Raw genomic sequence first — 14410 nt, 5'->3', positions numbered from 1 at the left:
CGTGGTTGCTCCCTGAACACCAGTGGTGACAGCAGGGGCTGATCTTGGCCCAATGCTCTTGCTGCAGGGCTGTGTGTCCTTGAACAAGTGGCTTTCCCTCTCTGTGCCTCAGCTGCACCATCTCTCAACAGGAGGGGTTGGATTTGGCAGCACTCTGGAGGGGAGGGGGATCCTCCCTGGTCTCAAACCCACCTCCTCCATTTTTCAGAAAATTTAATTTCATTTTGTTTATTTTTATTTTTATTTTTATTTTTGAGACGGAGTCTCTCTCTGTCCCCAGGCTGGAGTGCAGTGGCGCGATCTCGGCTCACTGCAAGCTCCACCTCCCGGGTTCATGCCATTCTCCTGCCTCAGCCTCCCAAGTAGCTGGGACTACAGGCGCCTGCCACCACGCCCAGCTAATTTTTTTGTATTTTTAGTAGAGACGGGGTTTCACCGTGTTAGCCAGGATGGTCTCGATCTCCTGACCTCGTGATCTGCCCACCTCGGCCTCCCAAAGTGCTGGGATTAAAGGCGTGAGCCCCCGCGCCCGGCCACTTTGTTTAAATATTAAAGATATGCCACACACCACAGCAGCTGACCATGTGCTTCAAATGGGCCATTCAGACAGTTGTTTGTATCTACCAGGACCCAGTGAAGGGCCATCTCCCCATAGCCTTGTAGGCTCACAGCCCCAGGTCCCTATCTTTTGGCAGCTGGAAGTGGTTCTGCTCAGTTTGGGGGCCCTCCATTCCCACCTCAAAATGCCACAGAAAGTCTTGATCTTACCCCTGGAGGAACACCTGCCCAATAAAATCTTTGCGATAGTTAGACCCTAATAAAGTGCTGTGCACGTTTTCCGTGTTTGTGAAACATGGAAATTCCATGAGTTTTGACAGGGCAGGGGCTGAGCAACAGCCTTCTGTGGTTTTGTTAGCTCAAGTGAAAGGAAAAGCTCTTCTCCAATTTGGGTGGGCACCAGAACCACCCGTGAGGTTTAAAATCTGTGGATTTCTGGGCCCCTTCCCCCAAGACTGTTCAACAGGTCTAGGATGAACCCAGGAATCTGCATTTTAAAACAGCCCCCCACCTCCTGCCCCACATGAGTCTGATGGGTAGGTCGTCAACGACCGTCACTTCAAGAAAAACCTTCCTGGATGCTGAATCCTAGGAAAGATCCCAGAGGTGGTCTAGCCCAACCCCCTCAGGTTTTCGAAGGAGAAACTAAGTTCCGACTGGGGAGAGTACTCGTCCAAGGTTACAGAGCCCACACCAGGATATTCAAGGTGACCAGGCCTGGAGGCAGGTGACATCAAATATTTGTTGATTGGTAACATGCAGCCCTTCAAAAGCCAGGAGACCAGGAGACTCCCTCTCCTACTCCTCTTCCTCCTTCTCCTCCCTCCTCCACCCACTTGGCCTTTTCTTTTGGCCTTTTCCTTTGCTATTATTCTTCTCCTCCTTCTTCTCTTTCTCCTCCTGCTTTTTTTCCTCCTCCTCCTCCTTCTCTTCTTCTCCTTCTCCTCCTCCTCTTTCTTCTTTTCTCTCTCTCCTCTCCACTATTATTTTCTAGAACTCATCCATAGCCTGAGTATATAGACCCCTCTCTTTTCTGCTCCCAAGGTACACACTGGACATGGTACCCAGGCATAGGAGAATACAACTTAGGTCAGCAATGGATACAGCACCCAAGGCCACCATTATCCTTGTTGGAGTCTAGAAGCCCTAGTGGGACACTCAGCCTCCATGAGCTGGTGCACTGAATGAGGCAGCATCTTTTTGCACAGCCACAAAGTGAAAGTAACAGCCTCGTCGTATTCCAGGCCCTACAGGATAGAAGCCCAGATCCCCACACTTGCGGGTTGAGGCCAGACTGGACAGCTTGGAGCCGACTGGGAGCCGACTGGGCTCCCCACTCCGGGCCTCCCCACTCCTGGCCTCCTCCATGGAAAAGCTGCAGGAAGGCAGCAGCCCAGAGGCCTGTAGCTGGTGAGGTCTTCTCCTCTCCTGGGAGAGAGCTCCATGTCAAAGCATAGCCCCCTTCTGCCCCACTACGGGGCCACTGAGACCTGTGAATCTTCTTCATTCAAACAAATGCCTGCTATCCGGGGTGCCAGATAAGACACCTTCCCTCAGACAGAGCTCAAGGAAGGTGGCATGAAATTGAAACCTTCAGCCATGAACTTCCATTGCCCTTCCCCCAACACTCATACATGCTTACTTTGCAGTTTAAAAAAGAACATTAAAATTAACATTTCGACTCAACAGCGTTGTTAACACGAAAGGGGAAGCCTGGCTCTTCCCCGACCATAACTGAACACCAATTAAGCAGAAATTACTGGTAGTTGAGGAAAAATATAAACCCTGACGTCTGCGGGCAAAGATTCACAGTGGAGATTAACTCATGATCCTAAACACATTTTTAAAAATTATTAGCGAACAGCTGGGGCCTGAGGAGAGTGATTCTTACAAATGTCCATTTGCCCCAGCATTTTGTTCTCAAATCCTTCCACCGAAACACTCTTGTTTTCAAAGTGAGCAGCACGGGCAACCGGCAAAGGAATCAGGCCTCGGAAGCTCTGAACACCAGAAAGGCCTAAAATAGACCAAAAGACCGGAGGCCTGCCCCCGCAGCCCCCAACAGCGCATTCCGGAAAATTATAACTTGCCGATCCGCTCGCAAGGTGCCCTTCTAAAACCCAGCCCAATAGTACCTTCTGCAAAGAGGACACAGATCACAGGAACCACGACTGTCTAAGACGTCTCCCCGGGTGGCCGCGAAGGGACCCCACCGAGCCGGGAAAGCAGGAGCGAAGGAGCACCCTCTCCACACACACCGACACACATCCCTTCCCCTTACTGCCCCTCCCCGACCCGTCCTCCCCCCACCCTCCTTCTGGGCCAATGTGATAGCAGCAGCTGAGTCGACCAGTCATTTCTAAAATTAGCTTGTGAGCTCCAGGTCTGGCCAGGAGACGGCAGCCCGGGGTGGCCGTTGACCAGGCAGCAGAGACCATGGACATATTTGGTGGCCCCTGAGCAGGGAAGGGGACAGCTCTGGACACAAGCACATGCTCTCTCGTCATCCCTGTCCGAGGGCAGGGCCACACACCCACACTCCCGCCTCTGCCCACACAGATAACCAGAGGCTGCAGGAACTGTTTGAGGAGGAGAGCTGGCCGGTTCTACATTCCAGGCAGACTCTGGAAGAAAATAACTTGAATGAATGCTGGTGCGTCGTGGTAAACAACCAGTGCATGTAAACATACCTTATGTCTAGGTAGCGGTTATCGCATGCCACGCACCGAGGGCTTTCATGAACTCACTTAATGTTCCCTATGAGGTAGGGTTTTTCCCCAGCCCCGCTTTACGAGTGGGGAAATTGAGACAGAAAAAGTTAACCAACTTGCCCAAGGCCATGGAGAGCCAGAGTTCAAACCCAGGCTGTGCTGGCCATAGAGGAAACAATCTTAGACACACAGCAAACTAGGGGCTATAAAAAAATGCTTTGGGCCTGGCAAGGTGGCTCACGTCTGTAATCCCGGCACTTTGGGAGGCCGAGGTGGGCACATCACGAGGTCAGGAGATCGAGACCATCCTGGCTAACACAGTGAAACCCCGTCTCTACTAAAAATACAAAAACAAAATTAGCCGGGCGTGGTGGCGGGCGCCTGTAGTCCCAGCTACAGGCGGAGCTTGCAGTGAGCCGAGATCGCGCCACTGCACTCCAGCCTGGGTGACAGAGAGAGACTCCATCTCGAAAAAAAAAAAAAAAAAAAAAATCAGCTGGGTGTGGTAGTGGTTGTCTGTGATCCCAGCTACTTGGGAGGCTGAGGCAGGAGAATTGCTTGAACCCAGGAGGCGGGGGTTGCAGTGAGCTAAGATCACGCCACTGCACTCTAGCCTAGGCGATAAGAGACTCTATCTCAAAAAAACAACAACAAAAAAAGTGCTTTGTCCACTGCCTAAAAGGAGCAAAGTACAGACTTCAATAAATTGGATAAACCATGCAGGTCCATGCAGCTAGCAAAGGGTAGAGTCATGACTCAAATCCAAGTCTTTCTGGTTCCAAAGACCACAATCAGCCCAGCATGATACTGCTCCTGTGAGAATTGTTTCAATAATTGCTACGTGGTGCTGCTCCTCTTTCCCCAGAGTTCATCGAGCAATATTTTCCTAAAGTACTCACTTCCGCCGAGGTCTTGAAAATTAGCATTCAATCAGAAGTTCATTGAAACACTAAGGGAAGGCTGCTTAGAAAATGGCAGTCTAGGCCCGGCATGGTGGCTCACACCTGTAATCCCAGCACTCTGGGAGGCTAAGGCGGGTGGATCATTTGAGGTCAGGAGTTTGAGACCAGCCTGGCCAACATGGTGAAACCCCACCTCTACCAAAAATACGAAAATTAGCTGGGTGTGGTGGCGGGCACCTGTAATCCCAGCTACTCGGGAGGCTGAGGCAGGAGAATAGCTTGAACCCAGGAGGCAGAGGTTGCAGTGAGCAGAGATGGCGCTATTGCACTCCAGCCTGGGCGACAAGAGCAAAACTACATTTTGGAAAAAAAAGAAAAGAAAAGAAAGAAAAAGAAAATACAATATATATGAGGTTGAGGAGGGGTCCCTGGGGCCCCCAGTGGACAGTGGCATGGGACATTTAGGCCACACCAGGGGAAGAGTTTGGAGACAGGTCCCGGTGAGCTGTTTTCTCCAGGTTGTGCTAGATCATTTGACATTGAAACAAGAACCTCCCTTCTCCCGCCCCTTGCATCACAAGTCCTGAACCATCGGCTCCTGGGCTTTTCTGTCCTTGCTGTCTTTCCGACGCTGTTGGTCTGAAGTGGTAGAGTTGACATGCAGAAATGATTCTCTGAGCCCAGGGCTGGGGCTCTCTATAGGCCATGACCTGCAGTGATGGTTCCGTTGACTTGAAGGGAACTCCCTTCCCCAAGGAGGCAACATGGCATGTGTTTGCTCCATTCACCTGGTTGGTACCTGTGGTGGGTGGATTTTTGCTACACAAGATGACCAAGTATTACCTTGAGCACACGGTGATTTAGGGCAGCCCTTATAAGCAAGATTTTGTCACCCAGCTGAGCATTTATTGTCCAGTCTCCAGGCTTCATTCCCCAGGCTGGGGGAAAAGATGAGAAGGTGGAGGCTTTCTTATCAAGGCATCCAGAGAACCGGCTGCTTTGGGCTCATCTGATCCAGTTGGCGTGGTGTCATGGAAAGAGTGGATCGTGGTGCTATTCTGTTGGGTGTCAGGACAGTTCAAGTGGCTGTGGGTTTGTCTGGGCAAAGACCAAGGGAATCATCACTTTACATACCTGCTGTGGGGTTGCTGTTCCTTTCCCCTGGAGATTTGGCCTCTCCTTAGGCTAAGGAGTTCTGGATCCACAAAACAGCCAAGGGATTGTGACATTTTATATGAACAATTGACTTCTATCTCTTGATCATCCCTAATTTTTTTTTTTTTTGAGACGAAGTCTTGCTCTAGTCCCCCAGGCTGGAGTGCAATGGCACAATCTCTGCTCACTGCAACCTCTGCCTCCCGGGTTCAAGCGATTCTCCTGCCTCAGCCTCCTCAGTAGCTGGGATTACAGGCACCTGCCACCATGCCTGGCTAATTTTTGTATTTTTAGTAGAGACGGGGTTTCACCACGTTAGCCAGGCTGGTCTCAAACTCCTGACCTCAGGTGATCTGCCCACCTCAGCCCCCCAAAGTGCTGGGATTACAGGCGTGAGCCACCACACCCGGCCCCTAATTTTTTTATTTAAATGTTCTTAGAGTCTGGGTCTCACTCTGTCACCCAGGCTGGAATACAGTGGCCTGATCACGGTTCACTGAAGCCTCAAACTCCTTACCTCAAGTGATCCTTCCACCTTGGCCTCTCAAGTAGCTGGGACTGCAGACATACACCACACCACCCAGCTAATTTTTCTAAATTTCTGGTAGAGATGGGGTCTGGCTATGTTGCCCAGGCTGGTCTTGAACTCCTGGCCTCAAGTGATCCTCTCACCTCAGCTTCCCAAAGCGTTGGGATTACAGGCATGAGCCACCACGCCCAGCCCATCCTTAATGTTTTTAATGGTACAAATGGAGTGGACCTTTGTTGGTGGCCCGTCTATTCTGCCCTTAGAATGCTACATTCTGTTAATCGTCTCCATACGTCTCATGAGCCGCTCCCACCTTGCCACTCACTAGGATGAGTGCTGCCACCTGATCTCTATCATTCCGGGGTCCTGTCATCTCCATTGCTATCGGGGAGCCGTGTGGGTATACAAGTCCCCCTTCGTTCGTGGTTTCACTTTACAAGGTTCCAGTTACCTGCAGTCAACCACCATCCAACAATCGGTGAGTATAGTACATTAAGGTGTTAGAGAGGGACAGCACATTCATGTAACTTTTATTATAGTACAGGTATATTGTTATAATTGTTGACTTTATTATTATTTTTATTAATCTCTTACTGTGCCTAATTTATAAATAAAACTTTATCATAGGTATGTATATATAGGATAAAACATAGTATATAGGGAGGTTCAGTACTATCCACAGTTTCAGACATCCACTGGGAGGCTTGGAAGGTATTCCCTTCATATAAGGGGGAACTACTGTGTGTGTGTGTGTGTAAGAGAGAGAGACAGAACAGAGACAGAGACAGGCATAGACAGAGAGAGAGAGAGAGAGAAGCTGTCCTGTGTGCCCATGGGTAGGATATGACTGTACAGTGAGCATGGAAGCTTGTGAGTATATGTGCATGGATGTGCATGGATGTGTGTGTTAATAAACTGGAGAACAGGCCTATGCGTGTTTGTGTGTACAACAATCATGAAAATCCATCCCTGTGACCACTGCAGGGGCCTCACTTGTGTGCCACCATCCCTGTAGCAATGAAGAGAAACTGTCTCTGTGTCTCTTGAGGCTGGTTTACAGTAAACGCATGGAAACTGGACTGGAGCGAGTGTCTGAAGACCTAGTCCTGCACTGTGCTTTCCGTAGATGTCTGTCTGTCTGTCTACCTGTCTATCCTCCAGCAGTCTCTAGCCTCCTTGTTCATTCCTGGCATTGAGTAGCTGCTCATGGACTCTCTGGTGAACAAAGTAATGAGTGAACAAAGGGCTGCAACTGGGAGTGTGGAGGAGGAAGAGATGCAGAGAAAGTCCCACTGAAGGGGCTGTTACAGCGACTGTTACAGTCCACAAGGCCCATAGTACATGCTCAGTGGATGTTTGTTGAACGACTGAATGGCTGCATTTAGGTCTGTAAAAGGCTTTCCTACCACTGGTGCTGTCTGCAGGGGAGAGCCACTACTAAAATTCTTAGCAATGTGGGTGCCCTCTCTCCCAGTGGCCTTCGTGTGTCCTGGGTCCCCAGTGGGTGGTCTGGCCTTATTTAATATATCCCCTCAAGTATGCTGACGTCTCTGAGCTCTTTGATCTCTTCCTTCACCGTCTACTGCAGGAATCCTGCATCTCAACCTCCCTTAGCACAGGCTGAGCTGAATGGGAAGCTCACCAGCACGGCGTTTCAGGTCCCTGACCCAACTGTGTCTTCTGGATCTGCAGCTCTGCTGTCTAGAAAACTATATCAGATACATGGACATCAAGAAAGTGGTGACGCAGGCCGGGCGCGGTGGCTCAGGCCTGTAATCCCAGCACTTTGGGAGGCCGAGGTGGGTGGATTACGAGGTCAGGAGATCGAGACCATTCTGGCTAACATGGTGAACACCCGTCCCTACTAAAAATACAAAAAATTAGCTGGGTGAGGTGGTGGGCACCTGTAGTCCCAGCTACTTAGGAGGCTGAGGCAGGAGAATGGCATGAACCCAGGAGGCGGAGCTTGCAGTGAGCCAAGATCGCGCCACTGCACTCCAGCCTGGGTGACAGAGCGAGACTCCACCTCAAAAAAAATAAAATAAAATAAAAATAAAGAAAAGAAAAGAAAAAAAGAAAGCGGTGATGCAGGTGTCAGAAGAAGCAACAGGAAGGACCAAGTCCCCTCCCGCAATTTTAACTGAAACATCCACTCCTTCGCTTTTGATGCTGGGGCTGGCGTGACTTCAACAGTCAATGTGGTAAGCTCATTTCCTGGAATGGCAATGAATCTGGGCACAGCAACTACAGGGTAGATTCATGGTTTACGTGCTCTCTGAGGAGTTAGAGCCCTGGTCCCTACACCTGGCATCAGCCTTCAACCTCAATCCTATCTGCCACACACCGAGAATCTCCTATCATCTAAACCAGTGGTTCTCAAATGGGGCGGTGCGGCGGTTGGTGGAGGAGAGTAATTTTTGCCCTGAAGGTACCTTTCTTTGGCAATGTCTGAAGACATTTGGGGTTGTGAAGATTTGGAGGGGAGAATGCTACTGGCGTCTAGCAGATAGAGGCTGGGGTGCTGCTACTTATTCCATGATGCAAAGGAAAACCACCTTCTCTCCAACAAAGAACCTGGCCTCAACTGTCAATGGTGTTGTGGTCAAACCCTCTTGACACAGTTATAACCCCAGGCTCCTGAGGAGGAAGAGGGCATCTTGTCATAGCCCACCAGTACTATCAAGAAGTCTGTACCATACACATTGAGGGCAGGATGTGAGAGGAAGTATGTGTGTATTCGTCTGGGGGTCACAGCAGTAAAGACATCCTCAAATTGGTTAATCTGAGCAGAGTTTAATAAAGACAGTATTTGCGGCCGGGCACGGTGGCTCACACCTGTAATCCCAGCACTTTGGGAGGTCGAGGTGGGCGGATCATGAGGTCAGGAGATGGAGACCATCCTGGCTAACACGGTGAAACCCCATCTCTACTAAAAATACAAAAAATTAGCCAAGCATGGTGGCCGGTGCCTGTAGTCCCAGCTACTCAGGAGGCTGAGGCAGGAGAATAGCGTGAACCCGGGAGGCAGAGCTTGCAGTGAGCTGAGATCGCGCCACTGCACTTCAGCCTGGGCGACAGAGTAAGACTCCATCTCAAAAAAAAAAAAAAGACACTATTTGCATTTAGGAAAACCAACAAGGAGTGTAGAGGCCTCAGGGGCTAGCAGTGGCAGAAAGTCTTTTCCACTTCTTGGCCTGAAGGAAGAAGGAGTATGTGGCCAGGAAAGCTGCAGAGAGGGGCTGCCTGATGAGCTGTGGCTGACAGCTGCAGGAACAGCTGGCTCAAGGTTACTTGGAGGGAGGAGCCTGGGGAATGTGACTGCAATTTCCTTCACCTCTTGCCCTCTGTTTTCCTGAGAGGCCTCCTCTTTCTGAACCCCAGCAAAAGTCAGACACTAAGGGAGCCTGCTGTTCTAGTCCACATGGGCAAGACTCCTGGGACAAAACATTTAAGCATATTACATGGGTACCACAAGTCCACTGTGGACAAGCTAAAAGAAAATAAATCCCTTGGCCGGGTACGGTGGCTCATGCCTGTAATCCCCACACTTTGGGAGGCCAAGGTGGGAGGATCACCTGAGGTCGGGAGTTCGAGACCAGCTGACCAAGATGGAGAAACACCGTCTCTACTAAAAATACATAATTAGATGGGCGTGGTGGTGCATGCCTGTAATCCCAGCTATTTGGGAGGCTGAGGCAGGAGAATCACTTGAACCTGGGAGGCGGAGGTTGCAGTGAGCCGAGATCACGCCATTGCACTCCAGCCTGAGTAACAAAATCAAAACTCCGTCTCAAAAAAAAAAAAGAAACAAAGAAAAGAAAAGAAAATTATCTGACTTTAATTTTAAACTCTTGTCTTTCTGAAGTGGAAATTAGTAACCTGCAGTTCCCTGGTTACTGATAACATCGTGCATCTTTTTGGGTTTTTGGGCCACTTTTGGATTCTTTTCTATGAACTGTCACTTTGTGTCTTTGGCCCATTTTTTCACCAGATGAACTGATTTCTTATTGATTGATGGGAGTTGTTTATATGTTATACCTGCTAGTCCTTGGGTCATACATATCCCAAATATCTTCGCTCAGTTACATGGCTTGTCTTTCATTCTGTGTGTCTTTCAGTGAAGAAAAGTTAAATACTTATCCTTCCTTGCATTTTTGGGGAGGAAGGGTTTTCCTTTCTAATTTTCCATTTTTATTTTCTGTTTTGTTTGTTTGTTTATGACAAGATCTCACTCTGTCACCCAGGCTGGAGTGCAGTAGTGCAATCATAGCTCACTGCAGCCTTGAATTCCTGGGCTCACGTGATCCTCCCACCTCAGCCTCTGGAATAGCTGGGACTACAGGCACACACTACCATGCCCAGCTAATTTAAAAAACTTTTTGCAGAGATGAGGTCTCGCGATGTTGCACAGGCTGGTCTAGAACTGCTGGTCTCAAGTGATCCTCCCACCTCAGTCCCCTAAAGCAGTGGGATTGACTATAGGTGTGAGCCGCTGTACCCAGCCTTAATTTTCAACTTTTCTTGATACTAGTTTGGTAGTTATTCACTATTTCTATTTTTTCAGTGGTTGCCATAGAATTTTTAATATGCATTTTGAACTTCAAGTCCAAAATGTATCCATATTTTACCCAGCTGACATTTTTTAAAGTTAGGCAGCCTGAATCATAATGAATAAGAAAACGCTTCCTCCTTTTTGCAGTTACCTTATTATGACTCATGTTCATTACTGGTTCCCTCCGCCATGTTGATCTTTGGTGAGGGGGCTAAGAGCTTAAACCTCCAATTCTGAAACCTGATGATGAACCTTGGAACTGCCTCCAAGTGCAACGTTCAGAGCAACTCTGAAAGGCAGTAAGAATCAAATACCAGGGACTTGCGTCCGTGACTTCATCTTCCGGGCCTGGTGAAGAATGAGCTCAAGACAATAAGAATCTGAAAGGTGCAACCCCTAGAAACACTACAGGAAATTTTAAGAGACCAGCTGACAAACAGGTAATACTAACGGCACCTCTACCAGGTGGAAAGGAATTTTTTTTTTTTTTTTTTTTTTTTTTTTTTTTTTTTTTTTTTTTTTTGAGACGGAGTCTCGCTCTGTCGCCCAGGCTGGAGTGCAGTGGCGCGATCTCGGCTCACTGCAAGCTCCGCCTCCCGGGTTTACCCCATTCTCCTGCCTCAGCCTCCCGAGTAGCTGGGACTACAGGCACCCGCCACCGCGCCTGGCTGATTTTTGTATTTTTAGTAGAGACAGGGTTTCACCATGTTAGCCAAGATGGTCTCGATCTCCTCACCTCATGATCCGCCCGTCTTGGCCTCCCAAAGTGCTGGGATTACAGGCGTGAGCCACTGCGCCCGGCCAGAAAGGACACCTTGAATCTGCTTCTCCCTGAAGCAGACAGACTATCCAAAGGCAGCAGCATCAAAAATTCCAAGCGTGGCCGGGCACAGTGGCTCACGCCTGTAATCCCAGCACTTTGGGAGGCCGAGGTGGGCGAATCACTTGAGGTCAGGCGTTCAAGACCAGCCTGGCCAACATGGTGAAAGCCTTCCTCTACCAAAAATACTTTAAAAAAATTTAGCCAGGCATGGGTGGCACGCAACTGTAGTCCCAGCTACTTGGGAGGCTGAGGCAGGAGAATTGCTTTAACCTGGGAGATGGAGGCTGCAGTGGGCCGAGATCACACTACTGCACTCCACCCTGGGTGACAGAGTGAGACTCCACCTCAAAAACCAAAACCAACCAAACAAAAAAACCCAAGCGCAAAGCTAAATTTGAACCCCTGGCACACGCACACCACATGTGGTTTGAGTTGTGATTGGTGTAAATCTATACATTTAAACACATTTCAGTTACATAGATCTTAAGCGTAGATCTTTCCTTACCTAGTAGCTGCACCTTGACTGACCCACTGGGTAGGTTTTGAGGGCATGAGGAAGGGCAGCACCCCCATTCCCTCCTGCCTTCTGCAGGAAGCACCGGCTTTGCCTATCACTTCTGAAAATGAGAGACAAGAGGTCCCCTTCAATGCCTGGGCTGCAGACTTCATGGCATTCCCCAACCTGTTATAGTGAGCTGTAGTTTAAAATATGCTGTGGTGGATCTACAAACAGTTCAAAATATTCATAGAAATAAAAAGTCAATCTGCATTGTGAGAATACTGTATGTTGCACACCGTTCTGAGCGCTTGGTATGTTTCTACTTACTACCTCCTCAGAAAACCTGTAATGGATGTGGGGTGTGTCTTATCATCATGCCCATTGTATAGATGAAATGGTGCAGGTCCCTGGGGGTTACTGGGAGCTACTTTTCAGGACACCCTGGGAGCAAGTTGAGGAGCTTGGTATAGCTCCTAGACAAACCGACTCCACTTCCTTCTGCCATATATTACCTCCAGGCAGAGATTGGGTTTATACGCTATCAAATTGGGACTGTGTCTACACCTAGAAGGGTAAATGATAAACTGGGTGTTTTACCCAGATACTATGGTTAAAATATAAAAATGTATTAAATAAAATCCAGTCATTTCGGATATCCATAAGCTATGCAAAATGCTTCCTTGCTGTGCTTCTCTGCCTTCATTTCCCATTTCCCTTCTCAAATTACAGACCCATTAATATGAGCCTCTAATCTCATTCCAGTTAAAATGGCTTTTATTGGCCCAGCATGGTGGCTCACGCCTGTAACCCCAGCACTTTGGGAGGCTGAGGCAGGTGGATCACTTGAGGCCAGGAGTTGGAGACCAGCCTGACCAACATGGTGAAACCCCGTCTCTACAAAAAATACAAAAATTAGCAGGACTTGGTGGCAAGTTGTGTGCTTGGTGGCACACAACTGTAATCCCAGCTACTAGGGAGGCTGAGACACAACAATTGCTTGAATGTGGGAGGTGGAGGTTGCAGCGAGTTGAGATTGCGCCACTACACTCCAGCCTGAGCGACAGAGCAAGACTCTGTCTCCAAAGATAAAATAAGAAATAAAATAAAATGCTTTTGATTGAAAAGACAGGCAATAATGAATGCTAGTGAGGATGCAGAGAAAAGAGAATCTTCATATACTGTTGGTAGGAATGTGTATTAGTATAACCAGTATGGAGAACAGTTTGGAGAACAATATAGAAGTGCCTGCAATACTAAAAATAGAACTGCCGTATGATCCAGAATCCCACTGTGAGATATATATCCCGAAGAAAGGATATCAGTATATTGAAGACATTCCATGTTTATTGCAGCACTATTCACAATAGCCAAGGTTTGGAATTAATCTAAGCTTCCACCAACAGATGAATGGATTAAAAAAAAAATGTGGTACATACACAGGGTGGAGTACTATTCAGCCATAAAAAAGAATAAGACCCTCTCGGCTGGGCACGGTGGCTCACGCCTGTAATCCCAGCACTTTGGGAGGCCGAGGTGGGCAGATCACGAGGTCAGGAGATCGAGACCATCCTGGCTAACATGGTGAAACCCCGTCTCTACTAAAAATACAAAAAATTAGCCAGGCGTGGTGGTGGGCGCCTGTAGTCCCAGCTACTCAGGAGGCTGAGGCAGGAGAATGGCATGAACCCGGGAAGCAGAGCTTGCAGTGAGCCAAGATCACACCACTGCACTCCAGCCTGGGTGACAGAGCGAGACTCTGTCTCAAAAAAAAAAAAACAAAAAAGAATGAGAACCTGTCATTGGCAACAACATGGAAGGAAATGTAAGACATTATGTTAAGTGAAATAAGCCAGGCACAGACAGACAAGCTTTGCTTGTTCACACTCATTTGTGGGAGCTAAAAATTAAAACAATTGATCTCATGGAGAGATAGAGTTGAATGATGGTTACCAGAGGCTAGGAAGGGTAGTATGGGGATGGAGGGCGTGAAGTGGGGATGGTTAGTGGGTGCGAAAACATAGTTTAATAAATAAGATCTAGTATTTGATAGCACCATAAAGTGACTATAGACAACAATAATTTATTGTACATGTTAAAATAACTAAGAGTATAATGGGGATGTTTGTAACACAAAGAAAGGATAAACGTTTGAGGTGATGGATACCCCACTTTCCCTGATGGGATGTTACATATTGAATGCCTGTATCAAACTGTCTCGTGTACCCCTGAATATATACACCTACTATGTACCCACAAAAATTAAACATTAAAAAAACAAAAAAAATGAGCCATTAAATTTCCCTTCATGGATTTCATTAATTATGTGCACGTCCAAAACTGTGTATGTGAGCACAAAGTAAAAGCTGAAGGTTTTATTTGGTGAATCTGATCTCTGGAAATAGCCTGAGTAATTTGGGCTGAGAAACTTTCCTTTTTTTTTTTTAAGACAGGGTCTCACTCGGTTGCCCAGGCTGAAGTGCAGTGGCCCAATCACAGCTCACTGCAGCCTCCACCTCCAGGGCTCAAGCAATCCTCTCGCTTCAGCCTCCCGAGTAGCTGGGACCATAGGCATGTGCCACCATGCTTGGCTAGTTTTTTATAGTTTTGTAGAGACAGGGTCTCACTATGTTGCTCAGGCTGGTCTCAAACTCCTGGGCTCAAGTGATCGTCCTGCCTCAACC

This window comes from Pan paniscus, chromosome 23 (genome assembly GCF_029289425.2).
Source record: "Pan paniscus chromosome 23, NHGRI_mPanPan1-v2.0_pri, whole genome shotgun sequence".
NCBI lineage: Eukaryota > Metazoa > Chordata > Mammalia > Primates > Hominidae > Pan > Pan paniscus.
Note: the sequence above shows the minus strand (reverse complement) of the source record.